Genomic DNA, 27,398 nt, shown 5'->3' with positions numbered 1-27,398 from the left:
GCTAAGGCTTGCATGAACACTTACATGAAGATGTTTCTAAACAGCCACAAGCAGGCTTTTTCAACACAGTATTTCATTGAATGAATGTAATAATTATCACATTGTGGCTGCAGAGAAACGTTTGATAAGACACACACAAAATGTTCATAAATAGCATGTGCCAGCTGGTTGCATCACAATGTTGTTTAATTTAATGGAAGTGATAATCATTCTGTACAGCATATGATGTGTTTGAATAGCCTCATATAAAGATATTCCTAAAAACTTATGAGCAATCTGGTTTCACCAGAGTGTGTTCCTCAGTGAAGGAATCTTACAGAGATTCTGTCAGAGCAGTAGTGACATGTTTGGTGTTTTGTATGAAGAAACCCTAAATGGCTTCCTGCAAGATGAGTTCAACACAGTGTTATTTCATTTTAAGAAAATGATAGTCATTCTGTTTGGCATAAACTGAAATATTAGAAAAGCCTTATATCAAGATGTTCCTAATTAGCTACCAGCAATCTGGCTTCACAATAGTGTTCTTTCACTGAATGGATGTAATAGATACTTTGTAGTGAAATGTATGATAAGTCTCTTAGGAAAAGGTTCCTAAACAGCTGCCTGCAATCTGGCTTCAGCACATTATATCATTGTCTCAAAGTGATATTCATTCAGTATGTCTTATATGGAAATGCTTGAAATGGTGAACATGAAGAAGTTTCTAAATATATACAAGCAAGATTGTTTCTCCACAGTTTTCTTTCAGTGACTGAATGTTATGTATAGTCTGTCACGACTATTGTAAAATGTTTGATAAGTCTTATGTAAAAACGTTCCTAGATAGCGATCTGTGAGCTCTATTTAGCACAGTGTTCTTTCATTGTAGGAAAATGATACCCATTCATTATGGCATATACTGAAATGTGAGAAATGTCTCAAATACAAATGTTCCTAATAATAGCTTCAAGATGCTTTCACCACAGAGGTCTTTCAGTGAAACAATATTGCAGATATTCTGTGACACTTGTAGTGAAGTGTTAGTTAAAACTTACTTGCAAGCTGGATTCAGCACAGTGTTTCTTTCATTGTTGGAAACTCATATTCAATCAGAACAGCAAATATTGAAATGGTTATAATGACTAATACGAAGATGATCCTTAATGGCTGCAAGTAAGATGGTTTCACCACAGTTTTCTCTCAGTGAACAAATGCTATATATATTCTGTCCCACATGCAATGAAATGTTTGTTAAGTCTTATATGAACATGTTCCTAAACAGCTACCCGCAAACTGGGCTTAGAACAGTCTTCTCACATTGTTAGTAATTGATAGGTCATCTGTAGGGCATATGCTGAAATGTTTGAACTGTCTTAGGTGAATATGCCCCTAAACAGCTGTAAGCACATTTGTTTCACCAGAGTTCCTTTAGTGTCTGAATCTTATGGATATTTTTCAAGTCTGTAGTGTAATTTTTTAAGTATTTTATGAAGTTCTTCCTAAACAGATACTAGGAAACAAGGGTTCAGCTCATCCTTCTTTCCTTGAGTGAATATTAAAATCATTCTGTCATGACCATAGCGCAATATTTGTTAAGACTTATAAAAAGATATTTCTAAAAGACAACTTTCCAGCTGGGTTCTTAACATCGTTCTTTCATTTTATGGAAGTGATAACCATTCTGGATGGAATACACTGAAATGTTTGAAAAGACTTGTATGAAGATACTCCTAAATAGCTACAAGCAATCTGGTTACACCACAGTGTTCTTTCATTTAATAAACTTTATATATAGTCTCCTATAGCTGTAGTGAAATGTTTTATATCATATATGAAAAGGTTCCTACAGCTACCTGCAAGCTGGGATCAGCACACTGACTTTTCATTGTAATAAAGTGATAGTTACTTTGTATGGCATACACTGAAATGTCAGAAAAGACTTATATGAGTGTATTTCTAAAGAGATACAAGCAAGCTGGTTTCACAATAGTGATCTTTCATTGAATTAATGTAATAGATATTCTGTCGCACATGTTGTGAAATTTTCAATAAATCTTACATGAAAATGTTACTATAAGTCTACCTGAAAGCTGAGTTAGGTACAATGTTTTTTCATTTTAAGAAAGTATAGCTGTTCTCTATGGCTCATACTGAAATGCTAGAAAAGACTTACATGAAGATGTTCCTTAAAAGCTACAAGGAAGTTGGTTTCACCACAGCATTCTTTCAATGAGTGAATGTTATAGATATTCCATCATGCCCGTAGTGAAATGTTTGATAGGACTTATTTGAAGATTCCCCTAAACAGCTGCAAGCAAGGTGTTTTCACCACAGTGTTCATTCAGAAAATGAATGTTATACGTATTCTGTCATGCCTCAAGAGAACTATTTGATGTCTTAGGTGAGAGTGTTCCTGAACAGCTACAAGCAAGCTTTTTCAACATAGTGTGGTTTCCTTGAATGAATGTTATGGATATCATGTTGCGGCTGTAGAGAAACGTTTGATAAGACATAAATGAAATGCTCATAAAGAGCCACTGGTTTCATCAGAACGTTCTTTCTGGATATGGAAGCGATAGCCATTCTGTAGGCATAATGAAGTGTTTGAAGAGCCTTATACGAAGACATTCCCAAGGCGCCAGAAGTAATCTGGCTTCACCACAGTGTTCTTTCAGTGAACGAGTGTTATAGCTAGTCTGTCATGCCTGTAGTGAAATGTTTAATAAGTCTTATATGAAGAGGTTTCAAGCAGCCGCCAGCAAGCCGGGTTTAGCACAGTGTCCTTTAACTGTAAGTAAGTGAGAGCCATTCTGTATGGCATATGCTTAAATGTTAGAGAGGTCTTATATGAAGATGTTCCTAAATAGAATCCAACAAGACGTGTTCAGGACAGAATAATTTCATCATAAGATAGTGACAGCCGTTTAGTATGGCATATACAGAAATGCTGAAAAGGACTTAAATGAAGATCTTCCTTAACAGTCAAACCAAGCCACTTTCACCATAGTGTTCTTTCATTGAATGGATGTAATAGATATTCTGTCATGCCTGTAGTTAAATGTTCAATAGGTCTTACATAAAAATGCTCCTAATAATCTACCTGAAAGCTATTAAACACAACCTTCTTTCCTTGTAAGAAGGGTATGGCCATGCTGTATGCCATATACTGAAATGCTTGAAAAGCTTTATATGAAGATGTTCCTCAACAGTTACAAGAAAACTGCTTTCATCCCTGTGTTCATTCAATGAGTGAATGTTTAGAGATTCTGTCATTCCTGCAAAGCAATGTTTAATAAGTCTTACATGAAGATGTTTCTAAACAGCTACAAGGAAATTCTTTTAAATACAGTGTTATTACATTGAATAGACATTAAAGATATCCTGTCATGACTGTAGGCAAATGTCTGATAAGACTTGAGCAAAATATTAATAAACAATTACTTGCAAGCTGGGTTCATCACAGTATTCTTTTCTGGCTATGGAGATGATAGCCATTCTGTATGGCATAAAGTGATATGTTTGAAGAGCCTTTTATTTATATTCTTAAACAGCTAACAAGCAAGATGGTTTCTTCACAGTGTTCTTTCAGTGAATGAATGTTCTAGATATTGTCACATCTGTGGTGAAATATTTGATATATGATGTTCCTAAACAGCTACCCATAAACTGGATTCAGCATGTGTTCTTTCATTTTGTGAAAATGATAGTCGCTCTGTGTGGAATATACTTAAGTATTTGAAGTGTACTATGTGCAGATGTTCCTAAACAGTGAAAAGAAGATGGTTTTTGCATGATTTTCTTTCAGATAACAAATGTTATAGACATTGTCACATCTGTAGTCAAATGTTTGATATGATTTATGTGAAAATATCCCTAAACAGCTACCTGTTGGCTTGATTAAGCACAATGCTCTTTCATTGTAAGAAAGTGATAGCCGTTCCTTGTGGCATGTACTGAAATGTTTGAAATGGCATATGTGAAGATGTTCCTTAAGAGCTACTTGCTAGGTGTTTTCCAGACAATGTTCTTTCAGTGAATGGATGTTATAGATAGTCTACCACACCCGTAGTGAAATGCTGGATAAGTTTTATGAAGATGTCCCTAAGTAGCTACAAGCAAAATGGTTTCCCAACAGTGTTCTTACAGACATTGAATGTTATAGATATTCTGTCATGCCTGTAGTGAAATGTTTGCTAAGGCTTGCATGAACACTTACATGAAGATGTTTCTAAACAGCCACAAGCAGGCTTTTTCAACACAGTATTTCATTGAATGAATGTAATAATTATCACATTGTGGCTGCAGAGAAACGTTTGATAAGACACACACAAAATGTTCATAAATAGCATGTGCCAGCTGGTTGCATCACAATGTTGTTTAATTTAATGGAAGTGATAATCATTCTGTACAGCATATGATGTGTTTGAATAGCCTCATATAAAGATATTCCTAAAAACTTATGAGCAATCTGGTTTCACCAGAGTGTGTTCCTCAGTGAAGGAATCTTACAGAGATTCTGTCAGAGCAGTAGTGACATGTTTGGTGTTTTGTATGAAGAAACCCTAAATGGCTTCCTGCAAGATGAGTTCAACACAGTGTTATTTCATTTTAAGAAAATGATAGTCATTCTGTTTGGCATAAACTGAAATATTAGAAAAGCCTTATATCAAGATGTTCCTAATTAGCTACCAGCAATCTGGCTTCACAATAGTGTTCTTTCACTGAATGGATGTAATAGATACTTTGTAGTGAAATGTATGATAAGTCTCTTATGAAAAGGTTCCTAAACAGCTGCCTGCAATCTGGCTTCAGCACATTATATCATTGTCTCAAAGTGATATTCATTCAGTATGTCTTATATGGAAATGCTTGAAATGGTGAACATGAAGAAGTTTCTAAATATATACAAGCGAGATTGTTTCTCCACAGTTTTCTTTCAGTGACTGAATGTTATGTATAGTCTGTCACGACTATTGTAAAATGTTTGATAAGTCTTATGTAAAAACGTTCCTAGATAGCGATCTGTGAGCTCTATTTAGCACAGTGTTCTTTCATTGTAGGAAAATGATACCCATTCATTATGGCATATACTGAAATGTGAGAAATGTCTCAAATACAAATGTTCCTAATAATAGCTTCAAGATGCTTTCACCACAGAGGTCTTTCAGTGAAACAATATTGCAGATATTCTGTGACACTTGTAGTGAAGTGTTAGTTAAAACTTACTTGCAAGCTGGATTCAGCACAGTGTTTCTTTCATTGTTGGAAACTCATATTCAATCAGAACAGCAAATATTGAAATGGTTATAATGACTAATACGAAGATGATCCTTAATGGCTGCAAGTAAGATGGTTTCACCACAGTTTTCTCTCAGTGAACAAATGCTATATATATTCTGTCCCACATGCAATGAAATGTTTGTTAAGTCTTATATGAACATGTTCCTAAACAGCTACCCGCAAACTGGGCTTAGAACAGTCTTCTCACATTGTTAGTAATTGATAGGTCATCTGTAGGGCATATGCTGAAATGTTTGAACTGTCTTAGGTGAATATGCCCCTAAACAGCTGTAAGCACATTTGTTTCACCAGAGTTCCTTTAGTGTCTGAATCTTATGGATATTTTTCAAGTCTGTAGTGTAATTTTTTAAGTATTTTATGAAGTTCTTCCTAAACAGATACTAGGAAACAAGGGTTCAGCTCATCCTTCTTTCCTTGAGTGAATATTAAAATCATTCTGTCATGACCATAGCGCAATATTTGTTAAGACTTATAAAAAGATATTTCTAAAAGACAACTTTCCAGCTGGGTTCTTAACATCGTTCTTTCATTTTATGGAAGTGATAACCATTCTGGATGGAATACACTGAAATGTTTGAAAAGACTTGTATGAAGATACTCCTAAATAGCTACAAGCAATCTGGTTACACCACAGTGTTCTTTCATTTAATAAACTTTATATATAGTCTCCTATAGCTGTAGTGAAATGTTTTATATCATATATGAAAAGGTTCCTACAGCTACCTGCAAGCTGGGATCAGCACACTGACTTTTCATTGTAATAAAGTGATAGTTACTTTGTATGGCATACACTGAAATGTCAGAAAAGACTTATATGAGTGTATTTCTAAAGAGATACAAGCAAGCTGGTTTCACAATAGTGATCTTTCATTGAATTAATGTAATAGATATTCTGTCGCACATGTTGTGAAATTTTCAATAAATCTTACATGAAAATGTTACTATAAGTCTACCTGAAAGCTGAGTTAGGTACAATGTTTTTTCATTTTAAGAAAGTATAGCTGTTCTCTATGGCTCATACTGAAATGCTAGAAAAGACTTACATGAAGATGTTCCTTAAAAGCTACAAGGAAGTTGGTTTCACCACAGCATTCTTTCAATGAGTGAATGTTATAGATATTCCATCATGCCCGTAGTGAAATGTTTGATAGGACTTATTTGAAGATTCCCCTAAACAGCTGCAAGCAAGGTGTTTTCACCACAGTGTTCATTCAGAAAATGAATGTTATACGTATTCTGTCATGCCTCAAGAGAACTATTTGATGTCTTAGGTGAGAGTGTTCCTGAACAGCTACAAGCAAGCTTTTTCAACATAGTGTGGTTTCCTTGAATGAATGTTATGGATATCATGTTGCGGCTGTAGAGAAACGTTTGATAAGACATAAATGAAATGCTCATAAAGAGCCACTGGTTTCATCAGAACGTTCTTTCTGGATATGGAAGCGATAGCCATTCTGTAGGCATAATGAAGTGTTTGAAGAGCCTTATACGAAGACATTCCCAAGGCGCCAGAAGTAATCTGGCTTCACCACAGTGTTCTTTCAGTGAACGAGTGTTATAGCTAGTCTGTCATGCCTGTAGTGAAATGTTTAATAAGTCTTATATGAAGAGGTTTCAAGCAGCCGCCAGCAAGCCGGGTTTAGCACAGTGTCCTTTAACTGTAAGTAAGTGAGAGCCATTCTGTATGGCATATGCTTAAATGTTAGAGAGGTCTTATATGAAGATGTTCCTAAATAGAATCCAACAAGATGTGTTCAGGACAGAATAATTTCATCATAAGATAGTGACAGCCGTTTAGTATGGCATATACAGAAATGCTGAAAAGGACTTAAATGAAGATCTTCCTTAACAGTCAAACCAAGCCACTTTCACCATAGTGTTCTTTCATTGAATGGATGTAATAGATATTCTGTCATGCCTGTAGTTAAATGTTCAATAGGTCTTACATAAAAATGCTCCTAATAATCTACCTGAAAGCTATTAAACACAACCTTCTTTCCTTGTAAGAAGGGTATGGCCATGCTGTATGCCATATACTGAAATGCTTGAAAAGCTTTATATGAAGATGTTCCTCAACAGTTACAAGAAAACTGCTTTCATCCCTGTGTTCATTCAATGAGTGAATGTTTAGAGATTCTGTCATTCCTGCAAAGCAATGTTTAATAAGTCTTACATGAAGATGTTTCTAAACAGCTACAAGGAAATTCTTTTAAATACAGTGTTATTACATTGAATAGACATTAAAGATATCCTGTCATGACTGTAGGCAAATGTCTGATAAGACTTGAGCAAAATATTAATAAACAATTACTTGCAAGCTGGGTTCATCACAGTATTCTTTTCTGGCTATGGAGATGATAGCCATTCTGTATGGCATAAAGTGATATGTTTGAAGAGCCTTTTATTTATATTCTTAAACAGCTAACAAGCAAGATGGTTTCTTCACAGTGTTCTTTCAGTGAATGAATGTTCTAGATATTGTCACATCTGTGGTGAAATATTTGATATATGATGTTCCTAAACAGCTACCCATAAACTGGATTCAGCATGTGTTCTTTCATTTTGTGAAAATGATAGTCGCTCTGTGTGGAATATACTTAAGTATTTGAAGTGTACTATGTGCAGATGTTCCTAAACAGTGAAAAGAAGATGGTTTTTGCATGATTTTCTTTCAGATAACAAATGTTATAGACATTGTCACATCTGTAGTCAAATGTTTGATATGATTTATGTGAAAATATCCCTAAACAGCTACCTGTTGGCTTGATTAAGCACAATGCTCTTTCATTGTAAGAAAGTGATAGCCGTTCCTTGTGGCATATACTGAAATGTTTGAAATGGCATATGTGAAGATGTTCCTTAAGAGCTACTTGCTAGGTGTTTTCCAGACAATGTTCTTTCAGTGAATGGATGTTATAGATAGTCTACCACACCCGTAGTGAAATGCTGGATAAGTTTTATGAAGATGTCCCTAAGTAGCTACAAGCAAAATGGTTTCCCAACAGTGTTCTTACAGACATTGAATGTTATAGATATTCTGTCATGCCTGTAGTGAAATGTTTGCTAAGGCTTGCATGAACACTTACATGAAGATGTTTCTAAACAGCCACAAGCAGGCTTTTTCAACACAGTATTTCATTGAATGAATGTAATAATTATCACATTGTGGCTGCAGAGAAACGTTTGATAAGACACACACAAAATGTTCATAAATAGCATGTGCCAGCTGGTTGCATCACAATGTTGTTTAATTTAATGGAAGTGATAATCATTCTGTACAGCATATGATGTGTTTGAATAGCCTCATATAAAGATATTCCTAAAAACTTATGAGCAATCTGGTTTCACCAGAGTGTGTTCCTCAGTGAAGGAATCTTACAGAGATTCTGTCAGAGCAGTAGTGACATGTTTGGTGTTTTGTATGAAGAAACCCTAAATGGCTTCCTGCAAGATGAGTTCAACACAGTGTTATTTCATTTTAAGAAAATGATAGTCATTCTGTTTGGCATAAACTGAAATATTAGAAAAGCCTTATATCAAGATGTTCCTAATTAGCTACCAGCAATCTGGCTTCACAATAGTGTTCTTTCACTGAATGGATGTAATAGATACTTTGTAGTGAAATGTATGATAAGTCTCTTAGGAAAAGGTTCCTAAACAGCTGCCTGCAATCTGGCTTCAGCACATTATATCATTGTCTCAAAGTGATATTCATTCAGTATGTCTTATATGGAAATGCTTGAAATGGTGAACATGAAGAAGTTTCTAAATATATACAAGCAAGATTGTTTCTCCACAGTTTTCTTTCAGTGACTGAATGTTATGTATAGTCTGTCACGACTATTGTAAAATGTTTGATAAGTCTTATGTAAAAACGTTCCTAGATAGCGATCTGTGAGCTCTATTTAGCACAGTGTTCTTTCATTGTAGGAAAATGATACCCATTCATTATGGCATATACTGAAATGTGAGAAATGTCTCAAATACAAATGTTCCTAATAATAGCTTCAAGATGCTTTCACCACAGAGGTCTTTCAGTGAAACAATATTGCAGATATTCTGTGACACTTGTAGTGAAGTGTTAGTTAAAACTTACTTGCAAGCTGGATTCAGCACAGTGTTTCTTTCATTGTTGGAAACTCATATTCAATCAGAACAGCAAATATTGAAATGGTTATAATGACTAATACGAAGATGATCCTTAATGGCTGCAAGTAAGATGGTTTCACCACAGTTTTCTCTCAGTGAACAAATGCTATATATATTCTGTCCCACATGCAATGAAATGTTTGTTAAGTCTTATATGAACATGTTCCTAAACAGCTACCCGCAAACTGGGCTTAGAACAGTCTTCTCACATTGTTAGTAATTGATAGGTCATCTGTAGGGCATATGCTGAAATGTTTGAACTGTCTTAGGTGAATATGCCCCTAAACAGCTGTAAGCACATTTGTTTCACCAGAGTTCCTTTAGTGTCTGAATCTTATGGATATTTTTCAAGTCTGTAGTGTAATTTTTTAAGTATTTTATGAAGTTCTTCCTAAACAGATACTAGGAAACAAGGGTTCAGCTCATCCTTCTTTCCTTGAGTGAATATTAAAATCATTCTGTCATGACCATAGCGCAATATTTGTTAAGACTTATAAAAAGATATTTCTAAAAGACAACTTTCCAGCTGGGTTCTTAACATCGTTCTTTCATTTTATGGAAGTGATAACCATTCTGGATGGAATACACTGAAATGTTTGAAAAGACTTGTATGAAGATACTCCTAAATAGCTACAAGCAATCTGGTTACACCACAGTGTTCTTTCATTTAATAAACTTTATATATAGTCTCCTATAGCTGTAGTGAAATGTTTTATATCATATATGAAAGTGTTCCTACAGCTACCTGCAAGCTGGGATCAGCACACTGACTTTTCATTGTAATAAAGTGATAGTTACTTTGTATGGCATACACTGAAATGTCAGAAAAGACTTATATGAGTGTATTTCTAAAGAGATACAAGCAAGCTGGTTTCACAATAGTGATCTTTCATTGAATTAATGTAATAGATATCCTGTCGCACATGTTGTGAAATTTTCAATAAATCTTACATGAAAATGTTACTATAAGTCTACCTGAAAGCTGAGTTAGGTACAATGTTTTTTCATTTTAAGAAAGTATAGCTGTTCTCTATGGCTCATACTGAAATGCTAGAAAAGACTTACATGAAGATGTTCCTTAAAAGCTACAAGGAAGTTGGTTTCACCACAGCATTCTTTCAATGAGTGAATGTTATAGATATTCCATCATGCCCGTAGTGAAATGTTTGATAGGACTTATTTGAAGATTCCCCTAAACAGCTGCAAGCAAGGTGTTTTCACCACAGTGTTCATTCAGAAAATGAATGTTATACGTATTCTGTCATGCCTCAAGAGAACTATTTGATGTCTTAGGTGAGAGTGTTCCTGAACAGCTACAAGCAAGCTTTTTCAACATAGTGTGGTTTCCTTGAATGAATGTTATGGATATCATGTTGCGGCTGTAGAGAAACGTTTGATAAGACATAAATGAAATGCTCATAAAGAGCCACTGGTTTCATCAGAACGTTCTTTCTGGATATGGAAGCGATAGCCATTCTGTAGGCATAATGAAGTGTTTGAAGAGCCTTATACGAAGACATTCCCAAGGCGCCAGAAGTAATCTGGCTTCACCACAGTGTTCTTTCAGTGAACGAGTGTTATAGCTAGTCTGTCATGCCTGTAGTGAAATGTTTAATAAGTCTTATATGAAGAGGTTTCAAGCAGCCGCCAGCAAGCCGGGTTTAGCACAGTGTCCTTTAACTGTAAGTAAGTGAGAGCCATTCTGTATGGCATATGCTTAAATGTTAGAGAGGTCTTATATGAAGATGTTCCTAAATAGAATCCAACAAGATGTGTTCAGGACAGAATAATTTCATCATAAGATAGTGACAGCCGTTTAGTATGGCATATACAGAAATGCTGAAAAGGACTTAAATGAAGATCTTCCTTAACAGTCAAACCAAGCCACTTTCACCATAGTGTTCTTTCATTGAATGGATGTAATAGATATTCTGTCATGCCTGTAGTTAAATGTTCAATAGGTCTTACATAAAAATGCTCCTAATAATCTACCTGAAAGCTATTAAACACAACCTTCTTTCCTTGTAAGAAGGGTATGGCCATGCTGTATGCCATATACTGAAATGCTTGAAAAGCTTTATATGAAGATGTTCCTCAACAGTTACAAGAAAACTGCTTTCATCCCTGTGTTCATTCAATGAGTGAATGTTTAGAGATTCTGTCATTCCTGCAAAGGAATGTTTAATAAGTCTTACATGAAGATGTTTCTAAACAGCTACAAGGAAATTCTTTTAAATACAGTGTTATTACATTGAATAGACATTAAAGATATCCTGTCATGACTGTAGGCAAATGTCTGATAAGACTTGAGCAAAATATTAATAAACAATTACTTGCAAGCTGGGTTCATCACAGTATTCTTTTCTGGCTATGGAGATGATAGCCATTCTGTATGGCATAAAGTGATATGTTTGAAGAGCCTTTTATTTATATTCTTAAACAGCTAACAAGCAAGATGGTTTCTTCACAGTGTTCTTTCAGTGAATGAATGTTCTAGATATTGTCACATCTGTGGTGAAATATTTGATATATGATGTTCCTAAACAGCTACCCATAAACTGGATTCAGCATGTGTTCTTTCATTTTGTGAAAATGATAGTCGCTCTGTGTGGAATATACTTAAGTATTTGAAGTGTACTATGTGCAGATGTTCCTAAACAGTGAAAAGAAGATGGTTTTTGCATGATTTTCTTTCAGATAACAAATGTTATAGACATTGTCACATCTGTAGTCAAATGTTTGATATGATTTATGTGAAAATATCCCTAAACAGCTACCTGTTGGCTTGATTAAGCACAATGCTCTTTCATTGTAAGAAAGTGATAGCCGTTCCTTGTGGCATGTACTGAAATGTTTGAAATGGCATATGTGAAGATGTTCCTTAAGAGCTACTTGCTAGGTGTTTTCCAGACAATGTTCTTTCAGTGAATGGATGTTATAGATAGTCTACCACACCCGTAGTGAAATGCTGGATAAGTTTTATGAAGATGTCCCTAAGTAGCTACAAGCAAAATGGTTTCCCAACAGTGTTCTTACAGACATTGAATGTTATAGATATTCTGTCATGCCTGTAGTGAAATGTTTGCTAAGGCTTGCATGAACACTTACATGAAGATGTTTCTAAACAGCCACAAGCAGGCTTTTTCAACACAGTATTTCATTGAATGAATGTAATAATTATCACATTGTGGCTGCAGAGAAACGTTTGATAAGACACACACAAAATGTTCATAAATAGCATGTGCCAGCTGGTTGCATCACAATGTTGTTTAATTTAATGGAAGTGATAATCATTCTGTACAGCATATGATGTGTTTGAATAGCCTCATATAAAGATATTCCTAAAAACTTATGAGCAATCTGGTTTCACCAGAGTGTGTTCCTCAGTGAAGGAATCTTACAGAGATTCTGTCAGAGCAGTAGTGACATGTTTGGTGTTTTGTATGAAGAAACCCTAAATGGCTTCCTGCAAGATGAGTTCAACACAGTGTTATTTCATTTTAAGAAAATGATAGTCATTCTGTTTGGCATAAACTGAAATATTAGAAAAGCCTTATATCAAGATGTTCCTAATTAGCTACCAGCAATCTGGCTTCACAATAGTGTTCTTTCACTGAATGGATGTAATAGATACTTTGTAGTGAAATGTATGATAAGTCTCTTAGGAAAAGGTTCCTAAACAGCTGCCTGCAATCTGGCTTCAGCACATTATATCATTGTCTCAAAGTGATATTCATTCAGTATGTCTTATATGGAAATGCTTGAAATGGTGAACATGAAGAAGTTTCTAAATATATACAAGCGAGATTGTTTCTCCACAGTTTTCTTTCAGTGACTGAATGTTATGTATAGTCTGTCACGACTATTGTAAAATGTTTGATAAGTCTTATGTAAAAACGTTCCTAGATAGCGATCTGTGAGCTCTATTTAGCACAGTGTTCTTTCATTGTAGGAAAATGATACCCATTCATTATGGCATATACTGAAATGTGAGAAATGTCTCAAATACAAATGTTCCTAATAATAGCTTCAAGATGCTTTCACCACAGAGGTCTTTCAGTGAAACAATATTGCAGATATTCTGTGACACTTGTAGTGAAGTGTTAGTTAAAACTTACTTGCAAGCTGGATTCAGCACAGTGTTTCTTTCATTGTTGGAAACTCATATTCAATCAGAACAGCAAATATTGAAATGGTTATAATGACTAATACGAAGATGATCCTTAATGGCTGCAAGTAAGATGGTTTCACCACAGTTTTCTCTCAGTGAACAAATGCTATATATATTCTGTCCCACATGCAATGAAATGTTTGTTAAGTCTTATATGAACATGTTCCTAAACAGCTACCCGCAAACTGGGCTTAGAACAGTCTTCTCACATTGTTAGTAATTGATAGGTCATCTGTAGGGCATATGCTGAAATGTTTGAACTGTCTTAGGTGAATATGCCCCTAAACAGCTGTAAGCACATTTGTTTCACCAGAGTTCCTTTAGTGTCTGAATCTTATGGATATTTTTCAAGTCTGTAGTGTAATTTTTTAAGTATTTTATGAAGTTCTTCCTAAACAGATACTAGGAAACAAGGGTTCAGCTCATCCTTCTTTCCTTGAGTGAATATTAAAATCATTCTGTCATGACCATAGCGCAATATTTGTTAAGACTTATAAAAAGATATTTCTAAAAGACAACTTTCCAGCTGGGTTCTTAACATCGTTCTTTCATTTTATGGAAGTGATAACCATTCTGGATGGAATACACTGAAATGTTTGAAAAGACTTGTATGAAGATACTCCTAAATAGCTACAAGCAATCTGGTTACACCACAGTGTTCTTTCATTTAATAAACTTTATATATAGTCTCCTATAGCTGTAGTGAAATGTTTTATATCATATATGAAAGTGTTCCTACAGCTACCTGCAAGCTGGGATCAGCACACTGACTTTTCATTGTAATAAAGTGATAGTTACTTTGTATGGCATACACTGAAATGTCAGAAAAGACTTATATGAGTGTATTTCTAAAGAGATACAAGCAAGCTGGTTTCACAATAGTGATCTTTCATTGAATTAATGTAATAGATATCCTGTCGCACATGTTGTGAAATTTTCAATAAATCTTACATGAAAATGTTACTATAAGTCTACCTGAAAGCTGAGTTAGGTACAATGTTTTTTCATTTTAAGAAAGTATAGCTGTTCTCTATGGCTCATACTGAAATGCTAGAAAAGACTTACATGAAGATGTTCCTTAAAAGCTACAAGGAAGTTGGTTTCACCACAGCATTCTTTCAATGAGTGAATGTTATAGATATTCCATCATGCCCGTAGTGAAATGTTTGATAGGACTTATTTGAAGATTCCCCTAAACAGCTGCAAGCAAGGTGTTTTCACCACAGTGTTCATTCAGAAAATGAATGTTATACGTATTCTGTCATGCCTCAAGAGAACTATTTGATGTCTTAGGTGAGAGTGTTCCTGAACAGCTACAAGCAAGCTTTTTCAACATAGTGTGGTTTCCTTGAATGAATGTTATGGATATCATGTTGCGGCTGTAGAGAAACGTTTGATAAGACATAAATGAAATGCTCATAAAGAGCCACTGGTTTCATCAGAACGTTCTTTCTGGATATGGAAGCGATAGCCATTCTGTAGGCATAATGAAGTGTTTGAAGAGCCTTATACGAAGACATTCCCAAGGCGCCAGAAGTAATCTGGCTTCACCACAGTGTTCTTTCAGTGAACGAGTGTTATAGCTAGTCTGTCATGCCTGTAGTGAAATGTTTAATAAGTCTTATATGAAGAGGTTTCAAGCAGCCGCCAGCAAGCCGGGTTTAGCACAGTGTCCTTTAACTGTAAGTAAGTGAGAGCCATTCTGTATGGCATATGCTTAAATGTTAGAGAGGTCTTATATGAAGATGTTCCTAAATAGAATCCAACAAGATGTGTTCAGGACAGAATAATTTCATCATAAGATAGTGACAGCCGTTTAGTATGGCATATACAGAAATGCTGAAAAGGACTTAAATGAAGATCTTCCTTAACAGTCAAACCAAGCCACTTTCACCATAGTGTTCTTTCATTGAATGGATGTAATAGATATTCTGTCATGCCTGTAGTTAAATGTTCAATAGGTCTTACATAAAAATGCTCCTAATAATCTACCTGAAAGCTATTAAACACAACCTTCTTTCCTTGTAAGAAGGGTATGGCCATGCTGTATGCCATATACTGAAATGCTTGAAAAGCTTTATATGAAGATGTTCCTCAACAGTTACAAGAAAACTGCTTTCATCCCTGTGTTCATTCAATGAGTGAATGTTTAGAGATTCTGTCATTCCTGCAAAGGAATGTTTAATAAGTCTTACATGAAGATGTTTCTAAACAGCTACAAGGAAATTCTTTTAAATACAGTGTTATTACATTGAATAGACATTAAAGATATCCTGTCATGACTGTAGGCAAATGTCTGATAAGACTTGAGCAAAATATTAATAAACAATTACTTGCAAGCTGGGTTCATCACAGTATTCTTTTCTGGCTATGGAGATGATAGCCATTCTGTATGGCATAAAGTGATATGTTTGAAGAGCCTTTTATTTATATTCTTAAACAGCTAACAAGCAAGATGGTTTCTTCACAGTGTTCTTTCAGTGAATGAATGTTCTAGATATTGTCACATCTGTGGTGAAATATTTGATATATGATGTTCCTAAACAGCTACCCATAAACTGGATTCAGCATGTGTTCTTTCATTTTGTGAAAATGATAGTCGCTCTGTGTGGAATATACTTAAGTATTTGAAGTGTACTATGTGCAGATGTTCCTAAACAGTGAAAAGAAGATGGTTTTTGCATGATTTTCTTTCAGATAACAAATGTTATAGACATTGTCACATCTGTAGTCAAATGTTTGATATGATTTATGTGAAAATATCCCTAAACAGCTACCTGTTGGCTTGATTAAGCACAATGCTCTTTCATTGTAAGAAAGTGATAGCCGTTCCTTGTGGCATGTACTGAAATGTTTGAAATGGCATATGTGAAGATGTTCCTTAAGAGCTACTTGCTAGGTGTTTTCCAGACAATGTTCTTTCAGTGAATGGATGTTATAGATAGTCTACCACACCCGTAGTGAAATGCTGGATAAGTTTTATGAAGATGTCCCTAAGTAGCTACAAGCAAAATGGTTTCCCAACAGTGTTCTTACAGACATTGAATGTTATAGATATTCTGTCATGCCTGTAGTGAAATGTTTGCTAAGGCTTGCATGAACACTTACATGAAGATGTTTCTAAACAGCCACAAGCAGGCTTTTTCAACACAGTATTTCATTGAATGAATGTAATAATTATCACATTGTGGCTGCAGAGAAACGTTTGATAAGACACACACAAAATGTTCATAAATAGCATGTGCCAGCTGGTTGCATCACAATGTTGTTTAATTTAATGGAAGTGATAATCATTCTGTACAGCATATGATGTGTTTGAATAGCCTCATATAAAGATATTCCTAAAAACTTATGAGCAATCTGGTTTCACCAGAGTGTGTTCCTCAGTGAAGGAATCTTACAGAGATTCTGTCAGAGCAGTAGTGACATGTTTGGTGTTTTGTATGAAGAAACCCTAAATGGCTTCCTGCAAGATGAGTTCAACACAGTGTTATTTCATTTTAAGAAAATGATAGTCATTCTGTTTGGCATAAACTGAAATATTAGAAAAGCCTTATATCAAGATGTTCCTAATTAGCTACCAGCAATCTGGCTTCACAATAGTGTTCTTTCACTGAATGGATGTAATAGATACTTTGTAGTGAAATGTATGATAAGTCTCTTAGGAAAAGGTTCCTAAACAGCTGCCTGCAATCTGGCTTCAGCACATTATATCATTGTCTCAAAGTGATATTCATTCAGTATGTCTTATATGGAAATGCTTGAAATGGTGAACATGAAGAAGTTTCTAAATATATACAAGCGAGATTGTTTCTCCACAGTTTTCTTTCAGTGACTGAATGTTATGTATAGTCTGTCACGACTATTGTAAAATGTTTGATAAGTCTTATGTAAAAACGTTCCTAGATAGCGATCTGTGAGCTCTATTTAGCACAGTGTTCTTTCATTGTAGGAAAATGATACCCATTCATTATGGCATATACTGAAATGTGAGAAATGTCTCAAATACAAATGTTCCTAATAATAGCTTCAAGATGCTTTCACCACAGAGGTCTTTCAGTGAAACAATATTGCAGATATTCTGTGACACTTGTAGTGAAGTGTTAGTTAAAACTTACTTGCAAGCTGGATTCAGCACAGTGTTTCTTTCATTGTTGGAAACTCATATTCAATCAGAACAGCAAATATTGAAATGGTTATAATGACTAATACGAAGATGATCCTTAATGGCTGCAAGTAAGATGGTTTCACCACAGTTTTCTCTCAGTGAACAAATGCTATATATATTCTGTCCCACATGCAATGAAATGTTTGTTAAGTCTTATATGAACATGTTCCTAAACAGCTACCCGCAAACTGGGCTTAGAACAGTCTTCTCACATTGTTAGTAATTGATAGGTCATCTGTAGGGCATATGCTGAAATGTTTGAACTGTCTTAGGTGAATATGCCCCTAAACAGCTGTAAGCACATTTGTTTCACCAGAGTTCCTTTAGTGTCTGAATCTTATGGATATTTTTCAAGTCTGTAGTGTAATTTTTTAAGTATTTTATGAAGTTCTTCCTAAACAGATACTAGGAAACAAGGGTTCAGCTCATCCTTCTTTCCTTGAGTGAATATTAAAATCATTCTGTCATGACCATAGCGCAATATTTGTTAAGACTTATAAAAAGATATTTCTAAAAGACAACTTTCCAGCTGGGTTCTTAACATCGTTCTTTCATTTTATGGAAGTGATAACCATTCTGGATGGAATACACTGAAATGTTTGAAAAGACTTGTATGAAGATACTCCTAAATAGCTACAAGCAATCTGGTTACACCACAGTGTTCTTTCATTTAATAAACTTTATATATAGTCTCCTATAGCTGTAGTGAAATGTTTTATATCATATATGAAAAGGTTCCTACAGCTACCTGCAAGCTGGGATCAGCACACTGACTTTTCATTGTAATAAAGTGATAGTTACTTTGTATGGCATACACTGAAATGTCAGAAAAGACTTATATGAGTGTATTTCTAAAGAGATACAAGCAAGCTGGTTTCACAATAGTGATCTTTCATTGAATTAATGTAATAGATATCCTGTCGCACATGTTGTGAAATTTTCAATAAATCTTACATGAAAATGTTACTATAAGTCTACCTGAAAGCTGAGTTAGGTACAATGTTTTTTCATTTTAAGAAAGTATAGCTGTTCTCTATGGCTCATACTGAAATGCTAGAAAAGACTTACATGAAGATGTTCCTTAAAAGCTACAAGGAAGTTGGTTTCACCACAGCATTCTTTCAATGAGTGAATGTTATAGATATTCCATCATGCCCGTAGTGAAATGTTTGATAGGACTTATTTGAAGATTCCCCTAAACAGCTGCAAGCAAGGTGTTTTCACCACAGTGTTCATTCAGAAAATGAATGTTATACGTATTCTGTCATGCCTCAAGAGAACTATTTGATGTCTTAGGTGAGAGTGTTCCTGAACAGCTACAAGCAAGCTTTTTCAACATAGTGTGGTTTCCTTGAATGAATGTTATGGATATCATGTTGCGGCTGTAGAGAAACGTTTGATAAGACATAAATGAAATGCTCATAAAGAGCCACTGGTTTCATCAGAACGTTCTTTCTGGATATGGAAGCGATAGCCATTCTGTAGGCATAATGAAGTGTTTGAAGAGCCTTATACGAAGACATTCCCAAGGCGCCAGAAGTAATCTGGCTTCACCACAGTGTTCTTTCAGTGAACGAGTGTTATAGCTAGTCTGTCATGCCTGTAGTGAAATGTTTAATAAGTCTTATATGAAGAGGTTTCAAGCAGCCGCCAGCAAGCCGGGTTTAGCACAGTGTCCTTTAACTGTAAGTAAGTGAGAGCCATTCTGTATGGCATATGCTTAAATGTTAGAGAGGTCTTATATGAAGATGTTCCTAAATAGAATCCAACAAGATGTGTTCAGGACAGAATAATTTCATCATAAGATAGTGACAGCCGTTTAGTATGGCATATACAGAAATGCTGAAAAGGACTTAAATGAAGATCTTCCTTAACAGTCAAACCAAGCCACTTTCACCATAGTGTTCTTTCATTGAATGGATGTAATAGATATTCTGTCATGCCTGTAGTTAAATGTTCAATAGGTCTTACATAAAAATGCTCCTAATAATCTACCTGAAAGCTATTAAACACAACCTTCTTTCCTTGTAAGAAGGGTATGGCCATGCTGTATGCCATATACTGAAATGCTTGAAAAGCTTTATATGAAGATGTTCCTCAACAGTTACAAGAAAACTGCTTTCATCCCTGTGTTCATTCAATGAGTGAATGTTTAGAGATTCTGTCATTCCTGCAAAGCAATGTTTAATAAGTCTTACATGAAGATGTTTCTAAACAGCTACAAGGAAATTCTTTTAAATACAGTGTTATTACATTGAATAGACATTAAAGATATCCTGTCATGACTGTAGGCAAATGTCTGATAAGACTTGAGCAAAATATTAATAAACAATTACTTGCAAGCTGGGTTCATCACAGTATTCTTTTCTGGCTATGGAGATGATAGCCATTCTGTATGGCATAAAGTGATATGTTTGAAGAGCCTTTTATTTATATTCTTAAACAGCTAACAAGCAAGATGGTTTCTTCACAGTGTTCTTTCAGTGAATGAATGTTCTAGATATTGTCACATCTGTGGTGAAATATTTGATATATGATGTTCCTAAACAGCTACCCATAAACTGGATTCAGCATGTGTTCTTTCATTTTGTGAAAATGATAGTCGCTCTGTGTGGAATATACTTAAGTATTTGAAGTGTACTATGTGCAGATGTTCCTAAACAGTGAAAAGAAGATGGTTTTTGCATGATTTTCTTTCAGATAACAAATGTTATAGACATTGTCACATCTGTAGTCAAATGTTTGATATGATTTATGTGAAAATATCCCTAAACAGCTACCTGTTGGCTTGATTAAGCACAATGCTCTTTCATTGTAAGAAAGTGATAGCCGTTCCTTGTGGCATGTACTGAAATGTTTGAAATGGCATATGTGAAGATGTTCCTTAAGAGCTACTTGCTAGGTGTTTTCCAGACAATGTTCTTTCAGTGAATGGATGTTATAGATAGTCTACCACACCCGTAGTGAAATGCTGGATAAGTTTTATGAAGATGTCCCTAAGTAGCTACAAGCAAAATGGTTTCCCAACAGTGTTCTTACAGACATTGAATGTTATAGATATTCTGTCATGCCTGTAGTGAAATGTTTGCTAAGGCTTGCATGAACACTTACATGAAGATGTTTCTAAACAGCCACAAGCAGGCTTTTTCAACACAGTATTTCATTGAATGAATGTAATAATTATCACATTGTGGCTGCAGAGAAACGTTTGATAAGACACACACAAAATGTTCATAAATAGCATGTGCCAGCTGGTTGCATCACAATGTTGTTTAATTTAATGGAAGTGATAATCATTCTGTACAGCATATGATGTGTTTGAATAGCCTCATATAAAGATATTCCTAAAAACTTATGAGCAATCTGGTTTCACCAGAGTGTGTTCCTCAGTGAAGGAATCTTACAGAGATTCTGTCAGAGCAGTAGTGACATGTTTGGTGTTTTGTATGAAGAAACCCTAAATGGCTTCCTGCAAGATGAGTTCAACACAGTGTTATTTCATTTTAAGAAAATGATAGTCATTCTGTTTGGCATAAACTGAAATATTAGAAAAGCCTTATATCAAGATGTTCCTAATTAGCTACCAGCAATCTGGCTTCACAATAGTGTTCTTTCACTGAATGGATGTAATAGATACTTTGTAGTGAAATGTATGATAAGTCTCTTAGGAAAAGGTTCCTAAACAGCTGCCTGCAATCTGGCTTCAGCACATTATATCATTGTCTCAAAGTGATATTCATTCAGTATGTCTTATATGGAAATGCTTGAAATGGTGAACATGAAGAAGTTTCTAAATATATACAAGCGAGATTGTTTCTCCACAGTTTTCTTTCAGTGACTGAATGTTATGTATAGTCTGTCACGACTATTGTAAAATGTTTGATAAGTCTTATGTAAAAACGTTCCTAGATAGCGATCTGTGAGCTCTATTTAGCACAGTGTTCTTTCATTGTAGGAAAATGATACCCATTCATTATGGCATATACTGAAATGTGAGAAATGTCTCAAATACAAATGTTCCTAATAATAGCTTCAAGATGCTTTCACCACAGAGGTCTTTCAGTGAAACAATATTGCAGATATTCTGTGACACTTGTAGTGAAGTGTTAGTTAAAACTTACTTGCAAGCTGGATTCAGCACAGTGTTTCTTTCATTGTTGGAAACTCATATTCAATCAGAACAGCAAATATTGAAATGGTTATAATGACTAATACGAAGATGATCCTTAATGGCTGCAAGTAAGATGGTTTCACCACAGTTTTCTCTCAGTGAACAAATGCTATATATATTCTGTCCCACATGCAATGAAATGTTTGTTAAGTCTTATATGAACATGTTCCTAAACAGCTACCCGCAAACTGGGCTTAGAACAGTCTTCTCACATTGTTAGTAATTGATAGGTCATCTGTAGGGCATATGCTGAAATGTTTGAACTGTCTTAGGTGAATATGCCCCTAAACAGCTGTAAGCACATTTGTTTCACCAGAGTTCCTTTAGTGTCTGAATCTTATGGATATTTTTCAAGTCTGTAGTGTAATTTTTTAAGTATTTTATGAAGTTCTTCCTAAACAGATACTAGGAAACAAGGGTTCAGCTCATCCTTCTTTCCTTGAGTGAATATTAAAATCATTCTGTCATGACCATAGCGCAATATTTGTTAAGACTTATAAAAAGATATTTCTAAAAGACAACTTTCCAGCTGGGTTCTTAACATCGTTCTTTCATTTTATGGAAGTGATAACCATTCTGGATGGAATACACTGAAATGTTTGAAAAGACTTGTATGAAGATACTCCTAAATAGCTACAAGCAATCTGGTTACACCACAGTGTTCTTTCATTTAATAAACTTTATATATAGTCTCCTATAGCTGTAGTGAAATGTTTTATATCATATATGAAAAGGTTCCTACAGCTACCTGCAAGCTGGGATCAGCACACTGACTTTTCATTGTAATAAAGTGATAGTTACTTTGTATGGCATACACTGAAATGTCAGAAAAGACTTATATGAGTGTATTTCTAAAGAGATACAAGCAAGCTGGTTTCACAATAGTGATCTTTCATTGAATTAATGTAATAGATATCCTGTCGCACATGTTGTGAAATTTTCAATAAATCTTACATGAAAATGTTACTATAAGTCTACCTGAAAGCTGAGTTAGGTACAATGTTTTTTCATTTTAAGAAAGTATAGCTGTTCTCTATGGCTCATACTGAAATGCTAGAAAAGACTTACATGAAGATGTTCCTTAAAAGCTACAAGGAAGTTGGTTTCACCACAGCATTCTTTCAATGAGTGAATGTTATAGATATTCCATCATGCCCGTAGTGAAATGTTTGATAGGACTTATTTGAAGATTCCCCTAAACAGCTGCAAGCAAGGTGTTTTCACCACAGTGTTCATTCAGAAAATGAATGTTATACGTATTCTGTCATGCCTCAAGAGAACTATTTGATGTCTTAGGTGAGAGTGTTCCTGAACAGCTACAAGCAAGCTTTTTCAACATAGTGTGGTTTCCTTGAATGAATGTTATGGATATCATGTTGCGGCTGTAGAGAAACGTTTGATAAGACATAAATGAAATGCTCATAAAGAGCCACTGGTTTCATCAGAACGTTCTTTCTGGATATGGAAGCGATAGCCATTCTGTAGGCATAATGAAGTGTTTGAAGAGCCTTATACGAAGACATTCCCAAGGCGCCAGAAGTAATCTGGCTTCACCACAGTGTTCTTTCAGTGAACGAGTGTTATAGCTAGTCTGTCATGCCTGTAGTGAAATGTTTAATAAGTCTTATATGAAGAGGTTTCAAGCAGCCGCCAGCAAGCCGGGTTTAGCACAGTGTCCTTTAACTGTAAGTAAGTGAGAGCCATTCTGTATGGCATATGCTTAAATGTTAGAGAGGTCTTATATGAAGATGTTCCTAAATAGAATCCAACAAGATGTGTTCAGGACAGAATAATTTCATCATAAGATAGTGACAGCCGTTTAGTATGGCATATACAGAAATGCTGAAAAGGACTTAAATGAAGATCTTCCTTAACAGTCAAACCAAGCCACTTTCACCATAGTGTTCTTTCATTGAATGGATGTAATAGATATTCTGTCATGCCTGTAGTTAAATGTTCAATAGGTCTTACATAAAAATGCTCCTAATAATCTACCTGAAAGCTATTAAACACAACCTTCTTTCCTTGTAAGAAGGGTATGGCCATGCTGTATGCCATATACTGAAATGCTTGAAAAGCTTTATATGAAGATGTTCCTCAACAGTTACAAGAAAACTGCTTTCATCCCTGTGTTCATTCAATGAGTGAATGTTTAGAGATTCTGTCATTCCTGCAAAGCAATGTTTAATAAGTCTTACATGAAGATGTTTCTAAACAGCTACAAGGAAATTCTTTTAAATACAGTGTTATTACATTGAATAGACATTAAAGATATCCTGTCATGACTGTAGGCAAATGTCTGATAAGACTTGAGCAAAATATTAATAAACAATTACTTGCAAGCTGGGTTCATCACAGTATTCTTTTCTGGCTATGGAGATGATAGCCATTCTGTATGGCATAAAGTGATATGTTTGAAGAGCCTTTTATTTATATTCTTAAACAGCTAACAAGCAAGATGGTTTCTTCACAGTGTTCTTTCAGTGAATGAATGTTCTAGATATTGTCACATCTGTGGTGAAATATTTGATATATGATGTTCCTAAACAGCTACCCATAAACTGGATTCAGCATGTGTTCTTTCATTTTGTGAAAATGATAGTCGCTCTGTGTGGAATATACTTAAGTATTTGAAGTGTACTATGTGCAGATGTTCCTAAACAGTGAAAAGAAGATGGTTTTTGCATGATTTTCTTTCAGATAACAAATGTTATAGACATTGTCACATCTGTAGTCAAATGTTTGATATGATTTATGTGAAAATATCCCTAAACAGCTACCTGTTGGCTTGATTAAGCACAATGCTCTTTCATTGTAAGAAAGTGATAGCCGTTCCTTGTGGCATGTACTGAAATGTTTGAAATGGCATATGTGAAGATGTTCCTTAAGAGCTACTTGCTAGGTGTTTTCCAGACAATGTTCTTTCAGTGAATGGATGTTATAGATAGTCTACCACACCCGTAGTGAAATGCTGGATAAGTTTTATGAAGATGTCCCTAAGTAGCTACAAGCAAAATGGTTTCCCAACAGTGTTCTTACAGACATTGAATGTTATAGATATTCTGTCATGCCTGTAGTGAAATGTTTGCTAAGGCTTGCATGAACACTTACATGAAGATGTTTCTAAACAGCCACAAGCAGGCTTTTTCAACACAGTATTTCATTGAATGAATGTAATAATTATCACATTGTGGCTGCAGAGAAACGTTTGATAAGACACACACAAAATGTTCATAAATAGCATGTGCCAGCTGGTTGCATCACAATGTTGTTTAATTTAATGGAAGTGATAATCATTCTGTACAGCATATGATGTGTTTGAATAGCCTCATATAAAGATATTCCTAAAAACTTATGAGCAATCTGGTTTCACCAGAGTGTGTTCCTCAGTGAAGGAATCTTACAGAGATTCTGTCAGAGCAGTAGTGACATGTTTGGTGTTTTGTATGAAGAAACCCTAAATGGCTTCCTGCAAGATGAGTTCAACACAGTGTTATTTCATTTTAAGAAAATGATAGTCATTCTGTTTGGCATAAACTGAAATATTAGAAAAGCCTTATATCAAGATGTTCCTAATTAGCTACCAGCAATCTGGCTTCACAATAGTGTTCTTTCACTGAATGGATGTAATAGATACTTTGTAGTGAAATGTATGATAAGTCTCTTAGGAAAAGGTTCCTAAACAGCTGCCTGCAATCTGGCTTCAGCACATTATATCATTGTCTCAAAGTGATATTCATTCAGTATGTCTTATATGGAAATGCTTGAAATGGTGAACATGAAGAAGTTTCTAAATATATACAAGCGAGATTGTTTCTCCACAGTTTTCTTTCAGTGACTGAATGTTATGTATAGTCTGTCACGACTATTGTAAAATGTTTGATAAGTCTTATGTAAAAACGTTCCTAGATAGCGATCTGTGAGCTCTATTTAGCACAGTGTTCTTTCATTGTAGGAAAATGATACCCATTCATTATGGCATATACTGAAATGTGAGAAATGTCTCAAATACAAATGTTCCTAATAATAGCTTCAAGATGCTTTCACCACAGAGGTCTTTCAGTGAAACAATATTGCAGATATTCTGTGACACTTGTAGTGAAGTGTTAGTTAAAACTTACTTGCAAGCTGGATTCAGCACAGTGTTTCTTTCATTGTTGGAAACTCATATTCAATCAGAACAGCAAATATTGAAATGGTTATAATGACTAATACGAAGATGATCCTTAATGGCTGCAAGTAAGATGGTTTCACCACAGTTTTCTCTCAGTGAACAAATGCTATATATATTCTGTCCCACATGCAATGAAATGTTTGTTAAGTCTTATATGAACATGTTCCTAAACAGCTACCCGCAAACTGGGCTTAGAACAGTCTTCTCACATTGTTAGTAATTGATAGGTCATCTGTAGGGCATATGCTGAAATGTTCGAACTGTCTTAGGTGAATATGCCCCTAAACAGCTGTAAGCACATTTGTTTCACCAGAGTTCCTTTAGTGTCTGAATCTTATGGATATTTTTCAAGTCTGTAGTGTAATTTTTTAAGTATTTTATGAAGTTCTTCCTAAACAGATACTAGGAAACAAGGGTTCAGCTCATCCTTCTTTCCTTGAGTGAATATTAAAATCATTCTGTCATGACCATAGCGCAATATTTGTTAAGACTTATAAAAAGATATTTCTAAAAGACAACTTTCCAGCTGGGTTCTTAACATCGTTCTTTCATTTTATGGAAGTGATAACCATTCTGGATGGAATACACTGAAATGTTTGAAAAGACTTGTATGAAGATACTCCTAAATAGCTACAAGCAATCTGGTTACACCACAGTGTTCTTTCATTTAATAAACTTTATATATAGTCTCCTATAGCTGTAGTGAAATGTTTTATATCATATATGAAAATGTTCCTACAGCTACCTGCAAGCTGGGATCAGCACACTGACTTTTCATTGTAATAAAGTGATAGTTACTTTGTATGGCATACACTGAAATGTCAGAAAAGACTTATATGAGTGTATTTCTAAAGAGATACAAGCAAGCTGGTTTCACAATAGTGATCTTTCATTGAATTAATGTAATAGATATCCTGTCGCACATGTTGTGAAATTTTCAATAAATCTTACATGAAAATGTTACTATAAGTCTACCTGAAAGCTGAGTTAGGTACAATGTTTTTTCATTTTAAGAAAGTATAGCTGTTCTCTATGGCTCATACTGAAATGCTAGAAAAGACTTACATGAAGATGTTCCTTAAAAGCTACAAGGAAGTTGGTTTCACCACAGCATTCTTTCAATGAGTGAATGTTATAGATATTCCATCATGCCCGTAGTGAAATGTTTGATAGGACTTATTTGAAGATTCCCCTAAACAGCTGCAAGCAAGGTGTTTTCACCACAGTGTTCATTCAGAAAATGAATGTTATACGTATTCTGTCATGCCTCAAGAGAACTATTTGA

The sequence above is a fragment of the Equus asinus genome, chromosome 22, assembly GCF_041296235.1.
Source record: "Equus asinus isolate D_3611 breed Donkey chromosome 22, EquAss-T2T_v2, whole genome shotgun sequence".
Lineage (NCBI taxonomy): Eukaryota > Metazoa > Chordata > Mammalia > Perissodactyla > Equidae > Equus > Equus asinus.
This window is presented reverse-complemented; position numbering follows the sequence as displayed.